General features: G+C 37.4%; 1 protein-coding gene across 2 annotated transcripts in view; it reads left to right on the plus strand.

Moving 5' to 3' along the window:
- The window catches only part of RAB6A (RAB6A, member RAS oncogene family), a 73,638-nt gene that overhangs the window by 10,515 nt on the left and 48,481 nt on the right, over positions 1–14,642 (plus strand). The gene's annotated exons all lie outside the window — the stretch shown is intronic.

Raw genomic sequence — 14,642 nt, forward strand, 5'->3', positions numbered from 1 at the left:
TTTTAAGTTAAAAAAAATCATCATTAAGGTGTTACGTGCTGTACAGAACACACATCTTTGCATTTTAAGTTTTCTGTTCTAAGAATCATAGAATTTTACAGGTCATTTATCTATTTAATAGATGTCCACTGTGTGCCAAGCATAGAGCTAGGTCCCGGGAAATGTAGTTTTTAACAGATCAGGTATAATCTCTGTTCTCTTCTTGTTTATGGTCTAGCAGGGAGCAGTAAAGTAGATTTAAATCTTTATATTTGTACCTTCCAACCTCTGTTCTTGGACCTCCCCTCCAATCCATCCTCCACATTGATATCAGAGTGAACTTTATAAAAATGTAAATCAGAGTAACTTCTTACTAAAAACAAAAACATCTTGACTGTGCTTAATGCCACAGAATAGTACACTTAAAAATGGTTAAACTATACCATAAGATTTACCATTTTATCACAATAAAATTTTTAAAAAATTGTAAAAACTCAAATCCCCACCTTTGTAGTTTTTTGGGTTTTTTTTTTTTTGCTTTTGTTTAAATCACTCTTAGAATAAGATCTTTCCAAATGATCTACATTGCTCACACTGAATTTTTTGGCTCCTCCCCATCCGTCCATTCTTGAGCATATCTCCCACCATCTCTCTCTGTTTCAGCCATACTGACCTTTTTTTTTTTTTGGCTGTACGCGGGCCTTTCACTGTTGTGGCCTCTCCCGTTGCAGAGCACAGGCTCCGGACCGCGCAGGCTCAGCGGCCATGGCTCACGGGCCTAGCCGCTCCGCGGCATGTGGGATCTTCCCGGACCGGGGCACGAACCCGTGTCCCCTGCATTGGCAGGCAGACTCTCAACCACTGCGCCACCAGGGAAGCCCCATACTGACCTTTTTTAAGTTATAACTCTTAACCAATCTCCATCTTGTTATATATTCCCTCTTCCCCTTTGTCAGATTAACTCCAGCTTATCCTTTAGCTTCAAGAAACTTCTTCAAGCCTTTGCTGACTTCCTCAGAGTGGTTTAGTTTCCCATTCTTTATAGACTGTCAACACTGTCCTTCTCCTTGCTGCCTTTAATACAGTTGTAATTATTTGTCTGTTAAAATTTCTGTTTTCCATTTGTTCTGTAAGTTCCACAGAGGTAGCATTCATGATTTTATTGTTCATTGCTGTATTCTAAGCACCATTGCATAGTGCTTGGCATATAGCGGGAGCTCACTAAATATTTTCAAATAAGTGAATGATTTCTGATTTTTACCATACTTAGTTTCAGAAAGGCTTTGAGGTAGCTTGCTACCTCAAAAATACGCATAAAAGAGGATAATTAAAAGAAAAACAGAATAAGACAAAAAAACCTAACGTAGGAGAAAGGTTTGATATGCCAAGTATCTGGTATGAATCTGAAGAGTCAGTGGCTCAAGATGAGGAAAATGATAACTCGGAAAAGGCTATTGGATTTATCAAGAACTAATTGCTAATTTTTAAAAAGTGGTCTCAGTAGAGTTTTAGAGAGTCAAGAAGTCAGTCGTTGTAAATGGCATATTTGAAGAGTGAGTGTGATTTAACCAAATATGTTTTTGGGTTCTTAAAGTATTATTTAACCCCTTTATTATGGGAAAATTTAAACATATAAAAAGGTACAGAGAATAGTGTCATGAACCCCCATAAACTCGTACTGAGCTTAAACAGTTATGCCCCCCGCCCCCACATACCAGAGTGAGTTGAAGAAAATCCCGTATATCCTATCATCGCAAATATTTTTGTATGATTGCTAAAAGATGAGAACTTTCTTATTGGTATATTCTTGACATTCATGGATATAGTTGCCCACAGAGGCCTTTATTTTTGGGATACTTTGCATTACATGGTTTGAGACTTAACATTTTAGGATGTCTAAATCTTTGCTATCAAATTGAACTTTCTGTGATGGAGGAACTGTCCCATATTTGTGCTGTTTAATATGGTGATGGCTACAGTGACTGAGAACTGATTTCAAAATTTTATTTCACTTTAATTTCAGTAGTCTCATGTGGCTAATTAACACTTTATCTGTCTTTAACTATCCTGTTAAAACTGAAGAATATCCCTTTCAGAAATCTGTGCATGTGTACTTTAAATTATCTACATAATCAAGGTGAGTTAAGTTGATTATAATAGGGAAATAGAGAATGTGATGACTCATGAATTTAGACAGATTTTAGGCCACCTCTGGACTAAAGATATTTTGATCTGTAGTACTTAAGGCTGCATAAAATCCATTCTTAGATCTTTTAAATCTCTGTCCTTGGTGTCTAGCATAATGTCCTTCATACAGGCAACCATAAAATATTGAATCTGTCCAGTCATTAGGAATCTGAGTAAACAGGTCTTTCTTCTTTAAGCAGGTGACAGAAGCACTAACATATTGACATTAAGTAAATAGGACAAAACTAGATGGCTATTGAAGTTACTAATTTGCAAACCTTTTATGTTTGTTTATCAAGTTGTTTAATATGGAATGTTTCTTTCCTTTGGCCTGTGAAACTTCTATAGTTAATGTGATATGGGGGAAAAGTTATGGGGCAGGAGTTAGGGATACTGAACTGTGGTCTTTGCTCTGCCACCTTATACATTATGAGCTCTTAAAGCGTTAATTTTAACCTCTCTAGGTAAAATGAGAAGAATCTACCCATATAATATGGCCTGCATAGATGGTCCTCTGTAGGCTCCACCCAGGGACTTACTGTCAGCACCCTCTCATATATTCCTACCTATTTAATGCTCTCAGAGCTTTCAGAAATTGAAAGTAGTTCCTCTTCACAGAAAGACTGAGTACGTTTAGTTTTATTTATTTATTTATTTAAAATTTTATTTATTTATTTATTTATTTTTGGCTGTGTTGGGTCTTCATCGCTGCTCACGGGCTTTCTCTAGTTGCGGCGAGTGGGGGCTGCTCTTCATTGCGGTGCGTGGCCTTCTCATTGCGGTGGCTTCTCTTGTTGCAGAGCACAGGCTCTACACACGTGGGCTTCAGTAGTTGTGGCACGAGGGCTCAGTAGTTGTGGCTCATGGGCTCTAGAGCACAGGCTCAGTAGTTGTGGCGCACGGGCTTAGTTAGTTGCTCCGTGGCATGTGGGATCTTCCCAGACCAGGGATCGAACCCGTGTCCCCTGCATTGGCAGGTAGATTCTTAACCACTGCACCACCAGAGAAGCCCCCCCTTTTTAAAAAAAATTATTTATTTATTTTTGGCTGCATTGGGACATTTAGTTTTAAATAAAGCATTCCTTTTGTTCTTTCAAAATTCTTTAGTTGAACTTTCCTCTCCAAAATATTGTACATTTGTTTTCAAAACCTCTGATACTGTAATAATTAGTCTTCTATGTGAAAACAATCTAAATAGTTATTTCAACCTCAGTCTGATTGATATTATTCTAAATACTGTGATGATTTATTTTTATTTTTCAGAATTTTTTCATTTGTGCCTGGTTATGGCTTGAAGTGTGTTCTTCCCAAATTCGTATGTTGAAGTTTAACCTCTAGTACCTCAGATGCAACTCGTTAAGGTGAGGTCCTCCTGGGGTAGGATGGGCCACTATACAGTATGACTTGTGTCCTTAAAAAAAGGGGAAATTTGGACACAGATATACACAGAGAGAATGCCATCTGAAGGTGAAGGCAGAGATCAGGGTGATGCTTCTGTACACCAAGGGATGCCAAGGACTGCCAGCAAACCACCAGAAGCTAGGGAAGAGGCTTGGAACAGATTCTTTTCACAGCCCTCAGAAGCAACTAACTCTGCCAACACCTTGATTTTGGATTTGTAGCCTCCAGAACCGTGAGACAATAAATTTCTGTTGTTTAAACCAGTTTGTGGTACTTTGTTACAGCAGCTCTAGCAGACTAATACAGTGCTTAATATCACTTTGCAACCAAATATAGAAATATAGCACCTCCTGACAGCTGTAATGGTTAATGTGTATTTCCTGTCAAACTGTCAATACTAGATATCAATTGACATTTGATTACTTAGTACAGATCAGACCCTGTTGTAAGTACTTTACAGTCTTAGCTAGTTTAACCCTTAAAACCAACTCCGTGAGATCTTTGGAGAAGTGGTTGATTTCAGGGCTGGGGCAGGGAAAATACAAAATAAGCTGGAGAGTATTCTGGTGCCAGAAAATAAGGAAGTGTTTATGAAAGGATGGGGACATGTTGAAAGGGCACAGGAGCCAATGTGAAAGAGCGCCCAACAGGGAAAGTTGGAAATTTTTGAGCAACAAAATAAATAATGGTGATATTGGATTATAACCCACATAATTAAGATATTTATGAATATTTATTTAAATAAATAAATAGATAAGAAAGGACTGCTCTTATAGTAAATAGAATGAGGGAAATAGAAAATCACCGTTGGAATACCACAGTGCTAATTGCTACAGGCGAGATCCATTTGATGAATGCTAAAATTAGAGGGCAAAATTTTGCGAAGATACAGGATATTTGAAAATCTCAAAGTATATTCCTCAAGATATTTATTATTTACAAGGGGAAAAACAGTAACTTATGGTAAAGAAACTCTGTGGAGATTGCCATAATCAAGTGATCAAGGTTAACATCACTAGGAATAAGACATTAATATGACATCATGTATTTCTTTTATGATGCACTGAGACAGGCACATCAGTTCTGTGGTGGTCTTGTCAAAAATGTATGACCTCGGGCTTCCCTGGTGGCGCAGCGGTTGAGAGTCTGCCTGCCGATGCAGGGGACATGGGTTCGTGCCCCGGTCCGGGAGGATCCCACATGCCGCGGAGCGGCTGGGCCCGTGAGCCATGGCCGCTGAGCCTGCGCGTCTGGAGCCTGTGCTCCGCAACGGGAGAGGCCACAACAGTGAGAGGCCCGCGTACCGCAAAAAAAAAAAAAAAAAATGTATGACCTCATTCTAATGAGTAAACATTAGACAAATCTAAATTGAGGGACATTACACAAAATAACTGACCAGTTTTCTTTACAAGTGTCAAGGTCGTAAAAACAGGAAAGACAGGAAATGTCACTGATGAGAGGAGACTAAGGAGGTTTGTAACTTTTCTGTAAAATAAAAAGTTGACATAGAAAACAAACTTATGGTTACCAAGGGGGAAAGGTGGGGAGGGATCATTTAGGAGTTTGGGAATAGCAGATACAAACTACTATATATAAAATAGATAAACAACAAGGTCCTATGGTATAGCACAGGGAACTATATTCAATATCTTATAATAAGCTATAATGGAAAAGAATATAACAACAACAAAATACATATATATATATATATATATATATATATATATATATATATATATATAAAACAGTCACTTTGCTGTATACCAGAAACTAACACAACATTGAAATCAAATATATTTCAATGAAAAAAAGTTGAAATATTCCTATAAGATAGATACTACTGTTATTCTTATTTTACCATGAGGAAATTCAGGCACAGATAGGTTAAATAACTTGTCTCAGTAGTATATACAGTTAGTAACTGGCTAAACTTGGGTTTCAGCTCAACAGCCTGGTTCTAGAGCTCCACTACTAAGACACTAAACTATACAACCTTTCCTTGATAAATTTTGTATAGGTAGAAGGTGTGCAGGAAGTAAGGATACTTTGGCGTTTCCAAAACCATAAGAGTGAAAAAACTGTAATCATCTCTGGAAAGTTGAGATACATGAACTAAATGTTAGATAAGATTAAGTGTTTCTCAGGTATTTTGCTGTATTGGACTTTTGTAATTTATATGACAAAATTCTTAATACATGTAACTTACAGTTAAGTAGAGAGTAAGATAAACAAATTAGTTTTAAAATTCAGTGGCTTTAAAAAAAAAATTCAGTGGCTTTGAGGACTTCCTTGGTGACTCAGTGGTTAAGAATCCACCTGCCAATGCAGGGGCACGGGTTCGATCCCTGGTCCAGGAAGATCCCACATGCCGTGGAGCAACTAAACCTGTGCGCCACAACTACTGAGCCTGTGCTCTAGAGCCCGTGAGCCACGACAACTGAGCCCATGTGCCACAACTACAGAAGCCCACGCTCCTAGAGCCCGTGCTCTGCAACAAGAGAAGCCACCGCAATGAGAAACCCACACACCACAGCAAAGAGTAGCCCCTGCTCGCCACAACTAGAGAAAAGCTGTGTGCAGCAACAAAGACCCTACGCAGCCAAAAATAAATAAATTAATTACAAAAAAGACAGTTTAAAAATTCAATGGCTTTGAAAAAATTTGCTTTGTCAATGATTGTGTTACTGGCTGACACTTAATAAGAAGTAATAAGAATCACTTCATGTTGCTTATACACAAGGAAAATCATAGGTTTGTTTAATCATGGAATTAAAATGTGACATTCAAATGAGAATTGTCCAGTCACATCAAGAAGGCAAAAGTACAACTGAAAAAAGTCTTTGGATTTGTAATATCTTACAGAAAAGATAATAGCTTGTTAATTTGCAATTCTAAGATCTGAACAATAAGAGAGGCTTAAGCTGAAACATAGTGAATTTTTTTTAACATCTTTATTGGAGTATAATTGCTTTACAATGGTGTGTTAGTTTCTGCTGTATAACAAAGTAAATCAGCTATACGTATACATATATCCCTGTATCTCCTCCCTCTTGCATCTCCCTCCCTATCCCACCCCTCTAGATGGACACAAAGCACTGAGCTGATCTCCCTGTGCTATGAAACATAGTGAATTTAAGTCATATATATGGAAGAATTTCCTGACTAAAAAGGCTGTAGAAATATTAAGAGTGGGTTATGAAATCACCTGGAGATATTTCCTTTTTTAAACAGAGAAGTGATTTCTTGGAAGAGCTAGGCATACTCAGAACCAGGAGTATACCTACAATACTTAACAGATTTCTATTTTGTGTTGTATAGAACCATATTTGTTGATAATTAAATATTCTTGTTAGTTTTAGTTGGTCTTCCTTGCCTCAATATATTCTTCCTTTTATCAGAACTTCTTGATGACTGACTGAATAAATTTATATAATACAGAATAAATTATATGGCATGGGTTGGGAGTGGGATAGGAAGAAAAGTATTAGAACATAATGCTGTATGAAGTTTTGTGTGTATGGTGGCACAGGAGTATTAAGGACAAATGTTAAAATATTGTTGGAAGAAAAATGAATAGCCCCAGTGTTCAGGATAAGATTAGTTAGGCTTTGATTGAAATGGTCATTTAAATTGCCTTTATATAGGAGGATATAAAGAATGTACTATTAGGGATTTTGAAAACTATTTTGGAGAAATAAGCTTAGCTGAAGAGATTTGAATGAATACAGAAGAAATGCAAATACAGAAGGAATGCTGTTTTAAAATTAGATATGTCTAATCTTTCTATGAAAAGGAGCTATTTTAATTTCCGGAAACTAAATAGCTTCCAGAAGCTATTGATCATAAATGGGTAGTAATATATGAAAGGGTGCTAAAATATGTCTTTGGACAATGTAAAAGAGCCACCTAAGTGGACTATAAGTGGACTATACTCTTTCTCTGGAGTTTTGGGTTACCCTCAATACAAGGAAGATACAACAACTTGAATGCTGACCAGATGAGAGAGACATTGAGATCCTGATCTACTATTTGCGGCCCACAGGATCTTTTTTTTTTAGTTGCGGCATGTGGACTTTGGGGCATGCATGCGGGATCTAGTTCCCCAACCAGGGATCGAACCCTGGCCCCCTGCATTGGGAGTGCAAAGTCTTACTCACTGGAACACCAGGGAAGTCCCTGGAGATTCTGTCTTCAAAACAAAACAAAACAAAAACTACCTTGAACTAAAATATTAAAGAATTTATCCTCTATACCTAAATGTTATATACTTGTATTGTAAGGTATATGTATTGCCAGTTTTAAACCCCATGAGAGCAAAGACTTTATTTATTGTAATTTTTTAAAAATTGATATGCTGGGGCTTCCCTGGTGGCGCAGTGGTTGAGAGTCCGCCTGCCGATGCAGGGGACACGGGTTCGTGTCCCGGTCTGGGAAGATTCCACATGCCGTGGAGCGGCTGGGCCCGTGAGCCATGGCCGCTGAACCTGCGCGTCCGGAGCTTGTGCTCTGCAGCTGGAGAGACCACAACAGTGAGAGGCCCGCGTACCGCAAAAAAAAAAAAAAAAAAAATTGGTATGCTGGAAAATGTGTTTTACTAGAGTTGAAGGGAGGGTATTTTCGAGCTTTGTTTTTCTTTCTTGGGTTTTTAGTTTTGATTACTTCATTGTATTATTGAGAAATGTTTTTCCAAAGTCAAAACTTATTTGCTTAAATTTTGCTGTAGAAAAGTTAAGGTGCATATTAAAGGAACTACACTCACAGTTCAGAGAAGGACTTTTAATCGGTAACACAGACACTATGATAGTCTTAAACTGTTGCTTCGTCCTCCTTCAAAGCATGTGTCCTTTATTCTCCATGAAGAAAAACAAAAGGTGTATTTTTTTTTGAACAGACCAACCTATGATTGCTTGCTTTTTTCACTCTTAATGACAATTTTTAATGAACGGAAAACGTTAGTTTTAATGTAGATAGATGTATCAGTGTATAAAAATCTGATTTTTATGTCCCATTTTAAGAAGTTTTTCCATAGCCTGAGTAATGAAGATAGTCTCCCCTATTATATTTTAGAAATTTTGTTTTGTTTTTTTGTGTTTTGTTTTGCTTTGTCTTTCACATTTAGGTTTATAATCCAACTGAAATTTATCTTTATGTGTACTATGAAATAGATGTCAGGTTTAATTTTTTTCAGTATGGATATGTAATTATCCGAGCATCATGTATTTAAAAACATTTCTTTTCCTCAGTTCTCTGCCATATCGGTTTTATAATGACCAACTGTCTATAAATTCATTGACCTGGTTCTGGAATTTCTATTCTGCTAATTGCTTAGTCTACCCTTGCAACAATACAAAACTTACTATAACTTAATATAAAAATTACTGATTTACCAGAGAGCAAATCCTCCCACCTTATTGGGTTTTTTTTGTTTGTTTGTTTTGGGTTTTTTTGCGGTATGTGGGCCTCTCACTGTTGTGTCCTCTTGCGTTGCGGAGCACAGGCTCCGGACGCGCAGGCTCAGCGGCCATGGCTCACAGGCCCAGCTGCTCCGCGGCATGTGGGATCCTCCCAGACCGGGGCACGAAGCTGTGTCCCCTGCATCGGCAGGCGGACTCTAAACCACTGCGCCACCAGGGAAGCCCCTCCCACCTTATTCTTTTTATTTAAGAGTGGCTTGGCAATTCTGGCCTTTTGCAACCCTGGGGAAGGTTTTTTAAATAGAGCTTCAATTTCTTTAAGATTTTCTTTTTTCTTTCTTATTTTTCTAGGACTTTGTACATTTCATCTACTGTTTCAAATTTATTAGTGCATATTACTCATGTTTTTATGTCTGCAGGATCTGTAATCATGCTTCATTAATATCTAATACTGATTATCTGTACCTTTCATTTCTTCTTGGTAAGACTTCCTGGAGGTTTATAAATTTAATAGTTTTTTGTTCAAAGAACTTAAACAGGCCTTGTTGACTCTCAGTTGTGTGTTTTCTGTTTTATTTCTGCTCTTTATTTCCTTTCTTATAGTTTCAATGGTTTATTTTGCTGGTCTTTTCCAACTTCTTGAGAGAGGGATATATAGCTCATGTTTAGTTTTTTTTTTCTCCCTAATATATGCTCATATAAGTGTGTGTGTGTGTGTGTGTGTGTGTGTGTGTGTATAATTGTATAAATTTCCCTTTAAGTACTATTATAGTAGTGTTTTGGAGATTTGCTCTGTAGTATTTTTGTCATTGAGTACAAAATGCTTTCTAATTTCTATTTTGATTTCTCCTTTGATTCATTGGTTATTAGAAGTATATTATTTGAAAACACTTGGGGACTTTCTAGTTTTCTTTATATTTTTGATTTCTACTTTAATCGTACTGTGTTCAGAGAATATATTTTCACTGTTTTTAATTTTCTTGAGACTTTATGGTCCATATGTTATGTCAGTTTTAATAAATATTCCCTTTGTGCCTGAAAAGAATGAATTTGTTAGGTGCAGAATTCAATATATGATCACTAGATCAGTTTTGTTAATCAAGTGGTTCAAATATTATGTGTCTTTATCAAATTTTTGTCTATTTTGTTATTGAGAGAGGTATGTTAAAATTTCCCATGGTGATTGTGGCTCTGTATATGTATCCTTGTAGTTTTTCCATTTTTAACTTATAAGTTTTTGAGACTTTTTTTCTGGCCACACCGCATGGCATGCAGGATCTTAGTTCCCCAACCAGGGATCGAACCTGTGCCCCCTGCTGTGGAAGCGCAGATTCTTAGCCACTGGACGTCCAGGGAAGTCCCTGGAATTGTTATTGTGTTCTTGGTGACTTCAACCTTTTCTCGTCATCAAGTGTTCCACTATTTCTAGTAATGCTTTTTGCCCTAAAGTTTACTTTGCGGAGCACAGGCTCCGGACACGCAGGCTCAGCGGCCATGGCTCACGGGCCCAGCCGCTCCGCGGCATGTGGGATCTTCCCGGACCGGGGCACGAACCCATATCCCCTGCATCGGCAGGCGACTCTCAACCACTGTGCCACCAGGGAAGCCCAAAGTTTACTTTGATGTTAGTATAGGTATACCACCTTTCTTTTGGCTAATGTTTTCATAGTATTTATATTTTTCTATCCTTTTTAATTAATTTATTTATTTTGGCTGCCCTGCCCGGCATATGGGGATCTTAGTTCCCTGACCTACCAGGGCTCGAACCCGTGTCTCCTGCATTGGCAGGCAGATTCTTAACCACTGCGCCACCAGGGAAGTCCCTCTATCTTTTTACTCTCAACATTTTTGTATTCTTATGTTTCAGATGTGGCTTAGTAATCATCTAGTTAAGTTTTGTGTTTGTCCAGTCTGATAATTGTTTTTAAAATTGGAACATTAGTACATTTACATTTAATATAATTATATATTTGGATTTAAAATAAATCTACCATCTTCTTAATGTGCTTTCTTTTTGTCCTGAGTGTTTCTTTTTCTCTTCTTGTGTTATTTGAATTTGTAGTCTTTTAAAAAAGTATTCCATATTCTTTATTAATTGGGAAGTTATACAATTTTCTTTTCTTTTTCTTTTTGTGATTAGCCCAGAAGTTGTGGCATGCAGCCATGACTTACAAAAGTTTACAGGTAATTGATTCCTTTACCCTTCTGGGCAGTGCAGGGACCCTGGCAGTCTAATTCTACTTACCATTCTTCCTTCTGACTTGACTTACTATGTGTACTTTAAGTGTGTGTGTGTGTTTGTGTGTGTGTGTGTGTGTGTAAACCCCATAAGATGTTATTATTTCAGACAGTGATTATTTAGATTTTATTTTTACAAGAAAAACTTTTTATTGAAGTGTAACATATAGAAAAGCATACGAATCTTAAGTGTACAGCTTGAATGAGAAAAATTGCTAGTTATATTGACCTGAATATTCCCATCGTTACAAAATTATTTCTTACATTAATTAGTAAATTTGGCCTTCTGGTTCTAAAACCTCAGTTCACTGAGTTTTATCATAAGTGTGCCCCTGTGAGCTATATCTACTTTCATTTTTCCAAGAATGCAGACTCTGGACAACCTTAGTGAATACTGTCTACTTGATGGTTTCTTTCATTGATTATTTCATTTAATGCTAGACAGGGACCGACATTGAGTGTAGCCATGAACAAGATAGATGAGGTTCCTATTCTACAGCTTATCATTTGTAAGTTGGGAGAGGTAAACTAGTAAATAAATGCACAAACAAGATAATATGAGTTAAGTTCCTTATATTGCCATTTTTTTCTTATTTTTCCCTGTAAGAAGTGGATCATGCTTTTCTACACTTAGACTTAAAAAGTTTTTGAGTAAAGTTAATGCTGGAAAAGCTAGTCTTATGCTAGTACTTATTTTGAACTTCCCACTGAACTGTTCTTTGAGGGTACAGATTATTTCCAAGTTATCTTTTTAAAAACATTCTTTTTATTGAAGTATAGTTGATTTGTGTTAGTTTCTGGTATAGAGCAAAGTGATTCAGTTATATATATGTATGCATGTATGTATGTATATATATTCTTTTCCAGATGGTTTATTATAGGATATTGAATATAGTTCCCTGTGCTATACAATAGGAGCTACTTACTTATTTCTTTACGATTGCATTGGGTGTTCGTTGCTGCACACGGGCTTTCTCTAGTTGGGGTGAGCGGGGGCTGCTCTTTCTTGCGGTGTGTGGGCTTCGCATTGAGGTGGCTTCTCTTGTTGCGGAGCAGGGGCTCTAGGCGTGCAGGCTTGAGTAATTGTGGCTTGCAGGCTCAGTAGTTGTGGCTTGTGGGCTCTAGAACACAGGCTCAGTATTTGTGGCGCACGGGCTTAGTTGCTTCGCGGCATGTGGGATCTTCCTGGACCAGGGATCGAACCCATGTCCCCTGCATTGGTAGGCGGATTCTTAACCACTGCGCCACCAGGGAAGTCCCTAGGACCTTTTTGTTTATTTTATATATAGTAATTTGTATCTGCTAATCCCAAACTCCTAATTTATCCCTCCCCCAGCCCCCTTTCCCCTTTGATAACCATAAGCTTGTCTTCTAAGTCTGTGAGTCTGTTTCTGTTTTGTAAATAAGTTCATTTGTATCATATTTTAGATTCGACATATAAGTGATATCATTTGGTATTTGTCTTTCTCTTTCTGACTTACTTCACTTACTTAGTATGAAAGGTCCATCCATGTTGCTGTAAATGGCATTATTTCATTCTTTTTGATGACTGAGTAGTATTCCATTGTGTATATATACCACATCTTCTTTATCCATTCATCTGTTGATGGACATTTAGGTTGCTTCCATGTCTTGGCTAGTGCTGCAATGAACATTGGGATGCATGTATCTTTTTTAATTAGTCCAACTCGTCATTTTATCCTTAAGATACATTCATAGATGAATGTTAACTTTGTTGTAGGAATAAAATAAAAGCCCTGCTGCTATCTAAAATACTTCTAGAAATACAATCTTAGGCTGAAAGTATTTTATTTTATTTTATTTTATTTTTTTGTCGCCCTGCATGCCTTGCGGGAATCTCAGTTCCCTGAACAGGGATTGAACCTGGGCCATGGCAGTGAAAGCCTAGAATCCTAACCACTAGGCCACCAGGGAGCTTGGCTGAAAGTAGTTTTGAGAGGTAATTTAGTTTTTCTCTCCTCCAGGCAGAACCACATCTGATACTGAATCCATAAGTTCATAATGTAACCGGGAAAGAAAAGTTCTACAAAACTGGTTTACATGAGCAAAATCTCAGGCTCCAAGGAACCTGTTATGCTTGAAGAATAACCAATAGCTTTCCATCATTGTCAGATGGTATTTGTGTTTGGCAAGGTTAGGAGATGAGACTAGAAAGGCTCAGCTCAAGTTTGAATGCCTGCTAAGGATCTTTAGCTTATGGAGACTGGGGAGCCTTGGAATGTTTATAAATTGTTGAAACATACCTCTGGCAGTATAGAGGATGGACACTTTGTTTGCACAGTGCTTTATTCTCTTGTTCACCCTCTTTCAGTGGTTGTAAACTCCTTTGCGTTCAAGGCCTTACTTACATTTGTTTTTCATTCTCATCCTCCAACCTCCTTGTTTCCTAGCGCTTGGAAGTTTTGGAATGAAGTGAGAAATAGTAGCCATCCAAGCATTAATATGTTTGTTTATGTTTTATTCATCTTTGGTAAGAGTAGCCAGTGGGTCATTACCTTTATGTGAATATCTTTTCTGTCTTCACGTTTTGTGTAGTCAGATATTTTTTGTTTTTACTTTGGATGTCTCCATTTCATCATCCTGGAAACTCATATCATAGGTCTGATGCCTTTAACATAAATATTATTATAAAGAAATAAAGCATATTTATTAAAAAACAACTTTTGAGCCATAGATGTGAAATTACTTATTCAGCAAATATTTTATACAACCAAATTCATTCTCCCCATTTTTGAATGTAATTGTACAAGTGTAGTTGTAGTTCTCTTCTTTTTTTTTAATCATCTTTATTGGAGTATGATTGCTTTACAATGGTGTGTTAGTTTCTGCTTTATAACAGAGTGAATCAGCTCTACATATACATATATCCCCATATCTTCTCCCTCTTGCATCTCCCTCCCATCCTCCCTTTCCCACTCCTCTAGGTAGTCACAAAGCACCGGGCTGATCTCCTGTGCTATGTGGCTGCTTCCCACTAGCTATCTGTTTTACATTTGGTAGTGTATATATGTCCATGTCACTCTCACTTCATCCCAGCTTACCCTTCCCCCTCCATGTGTCATCAAGTCCATTCTCTACGTCTGCTTCTTTATTTCTGTCCTACCCCTAGGTTCCTCAGAACCTTTTTTTTTTTTTTTTTTTTAGATTCCATATATATGTGTTAGCATACGATATTTGTTTTTCTCTTTCTGACTTACTTCACTCTGTATGACAGAATCTAGGTCCATCCATCTCACTACAAATAAGCTCAATTTCATTTCTTTTAATGGCTGAGTAATATTCCATTTCTTCGTGGTTTTTTTTTTAAGCTTTAGGAAAAATGAAATCTTTATTCAATTTAGGTCTTTAGAGAAAGGCTACTAGCTTTATGGAACTTCAGTGTTGTTGACTAGGTTCGCTACA

Source organism: Leucopleurus acutus, assembly GCF_964270905.1.
Source record: "Leucopleurus acutus genome assembly, chromosome: 8".
In the NCBI taxonomy this organism is placed as follows: Eukaryota; Metazoa; Chordata; class Mammalia; order Artiodactyla; family Delphinidae; genus Leucopleurus; species Leucopleurus acutus.